We start from the raw sequence: 3864 nt of genomic DNA, 5'->3' as shown, positions 1-3864 counted from the left end.
CATTGAACTAAGGAGCTTAAACTTCAAGTTTGTGGAGTTTGCCATGGATTTACGGCTGTAAACCCACTAGGTCCATAAACCCTAGGCCGTAAACTCCACGGGGTTTGGTCCTTGGGCCGAAAACTCTAATGCAAGGCCTTATACTCTTGTGGTGCAACCCTATGACCCTCTAGCACTTAGACCAAGGTGTTTTCCATGTTTTAGGGTGTTTACACTTGCTTAATTGGTGTTTTAATCACTAATTAGATACATATATATATATATATATATATATATATATATATATATATATATCTTTATATGCTAAATAGGATCATTGTATGTGTTCAAGTCTTCACTTGACACCTAGCACCTTGTCCAACACTTCCATCCAAACCACTCACTACAGGTGAGTCCATACCCCTTAATCAACCTTTTAAATGATTTAAATGCTTTTATGGGGGGGATACAAGTTGAATATCATAGTTATTATATCAATCACATGTGATTAATAACTATCAAACATATGGATTTACTATGCTTTAATTGTTTTATCAAACAAATGACTTCAAACTGCTTATCAAACTCTTTTACATGTTAAACTCTTTATCAAATTCGCTCTTTATATCAAACCTTTTCTTTTACAGTTTTCAAACTTATAAATTGTTAAAACCATGTCTAATGCAAATATAGTTATATAAATAAGGTTTGAAGGACTTAGGACTGATAACTCACTTTATTTCCTATTCCTTGTGTGGTTGTGGACTTAGAGTACCCGGTTATTTGTCCGAGTGTCGTTTGATTCTTAGTTATATATTATGTATATATGTATAGATATAAAGGCTTTTATCTCATTTCAATACAATCAGTCATACAAACAATTCTACTAGTAAACTATAATAGGTATAGTTAGGATAATAATATTCATTACTCCTAGTTCAACAAAGCATACAAAGAGTCAGTTCATTCATGAGTCAATACATGCTATTATGAGAAATTATATAACTATACTATGATGAGAAACTAAGAGAACTTACTATCATGAGAAACATTACATATACATTTACAAGTAAATAGAAGGAACATACAACAACATAACAATTAGAATATGAGATTTACTTCTACATGACGCGGATTCCACCGTGGTCATGTTGGTAACCAGAGTCTCCTGGAGGGATAGTGGGCATTGTGTGTATAGATCTATACGAGACAGACTATCCTGCACCCCGACTGTTAGCTACAGTCCCCGGACGACCAAGCCAAGGGGTGACAAATGTCTCGTTATTTTGACGTCTTTCATCGTCGTTTTTACAGCCGTCAATCAGTATGGTTACAAATCTCACCTTATCTTATAATTCATTGGCTTTACGATTATTAGTACTACGGTAGTTTCCTCTTACAAAAACTACAAGTTCTATAATGTTTTCCCTACTACATTTACTTTTAAAACGTTTTCACATTAAAGGATAATGTATAACCTATGTTTTGATAACAATAGTTGGACTTGGGAAATTACATACTATTACAAACAAACTAACTGAACGTTACAGTCTTGGTAGAAGACAACAATTTAGTAGAAAATATGGGATTTTCTAGGAAGATACGAGAATTGTACAAACGGTTTACAAACAATTATATTGAGTACTTTACTACAACAAAACACTTACAACTTATACATTTAAACACTTACAAATGTTTTCATACAACTAATGACACTAAATACTTATGAACTCACCAGCATTTTATGTTGATACTCTCTTTCAAAATAACTTGTATTCTCAGGGAACCAGTAAGACAGGTACCCTCAGGCAACTTTTGAAGGACGGAGTGGATTCCAAGGCTCGTCTTTATTTTTTATTGTACATTTTTGGTGTCATTAAAACTTTACAAAGGAACACACATGTATGTATCTATTATATTAATGCAATGGATGTTGTTGCTTGTTTTACTATTATGCATTGTTATCATACTATACATGACGTCCTCCACCCTTGAATGTTTCCGCCAACTCGGTTTGGGGGTGTGACACCCCATTTTCTTGAAAAGGTACATCTTACGACTTTCCAAGGTACATATCGTTGAAAACCGGCGACTGGTCTAGCACATTGATGTCATTGTTTGCAGCAGTTGGACCAAAGAATGCATGCCATATCCAAAGACCATGCGATGCGATAGCCTCTAGAACAATCGTCGGCTCTTTGTGGTCGTCTCTCATTTACTGGCCACACCATGCGTTGGGACATAATTACCAACCCCAATGCATGGAATTGATACTATGAAGCATCCAGGGAATCCATGCATGCCTTCATGCACCGTGTACAATTAGTGGATATTGTTCATAGTTGGTTTGCGAAAATATTGTTGCCCATAAACCAAACAGATCGATTTGCGTAACTTGTACACCACTCCCGCACGGTACGCTCTGACATCCTAAAATACTCGTCCCATCTGTCTGCGCCCATGCCGTATGCTAACTGATGAATTACAGTCATGCATTTTTGAATGGGAGAGAAGCCTTTTATCCGCCTTGCATCCATTTTCCATTGGAAATATGGAAAGCGGTCTTCCAAATTGCCAACAATACATAAGAATAGTTCCTTCCTCATCCAGAACCGATGTCGAAACTTTACAGCGTAGATGACGTCATCTACAAGGTAATCTTTTATAAGACGATCGTGTCCGGCTTCACGATTTGTACGCAATCGCGGCTTTCTTGGTTTAGATCGTGCACGTGATGTTTCCCCTAGTCGTTTTTGAAAGTATGCAACCATTTTCGCCATGACGGAACCGGTAAACTTAGTCTCCTCTAGAGCCGTCGAATCGGATGATGAAGATGACGACATTTTGGTTAATATTTTTTGGAGAGAATTATAAGGTATGGGTTAAAAATATAATTGGATGTTGTGGTATTTATAGTGTGATAAAAGGAATATATATATATATATATATATATATATATATATATATATATATATATATATATATATATATATATATTAGCGTCTGAATAAAAAGAGAAAAAAAATTAACGGACCAATAGAATGAGGAGTGAGAACGCATCATCCCCACCCCCACCCTCATCCTCTCGCCTCCTTCCCTGCACCGAAGGTGCGGTGCTCCCGCCTGCGGGACTCTTCCCGCACCCTTCCCCGCAGATGATACCGTCCGGCCTTATCTTTATTTATAGACAAAATTACAAAAATGGTCCCTATGGTTTGCCGAAAGTCACAAATTCAGTCCCTACTAATTTTTTTGATGCAAATCGTCCTTGTGGTTTGCAAAACTTGCAAAGTTGGCCCTTTTTACTAACACCGTTAGTAAAACGCCGTTAGGAACTGAATCTGTAAGGGTATTTTCGTCTTTTCAAGTATAAAGGGACTGCATTCATGACATTTGATAAACTACATGGACCATTTTTGAAATTTTTTTGAGAAAGACAATTAAACTGCTAAGGGGAGGGATCGAACTTGTGACCTCCACCTTCTATTTTGCCCAGCGATTTAACCATTTGAGCTAAACGCTCACTTGGTTTTTAACTTCTAAAACTCATTTACTTAATAATAAATCGAAAAAACATAAACAATAAATAAATTTAAAAAAAATATATTTTTTTACATAATTCTTTTTTTTAAAACAAAATGTATTTTAGCGTATTATAAAAAATTACATTTAGAAAAAGTATTTATTTTATGTATTTATTTTACATAAAATATATTTTTTAATAAAACATTTTTTTTATATATCTATTTTTATGTATTTATTTTACATAAATTGTTTTTTTTTATGTTTTTAAAAAATACGTTTTCGTATAAAATGTTATTACGTTGTAATGAAAACCAAAATTGGCCTAATTGGTTTTCTTTTGGCCCAATCGGTTTTCTAAAA

The sequence above is a fragment of the Lactuca serriola genome, chromosome 5 (assembly GCF_051521515.1).
Source record: "Lactuca serriola cultivar US96UC23 chromosome 5, Lser_US96UC23_V15, whole genome shotgun sequence".
In the NCBI taxonomy this organism is placed as follows: Eukaryota; Viridiplantae; Streptophyta; class Magnoliopsida; order Asterales; family Asteraceae; genus Lactuca; species Lactuca serriola.
The sequence above is the reverse complement of the archived record's forward strand: the minus strand, read 5'-3'. Positions refer to the sequence as shown.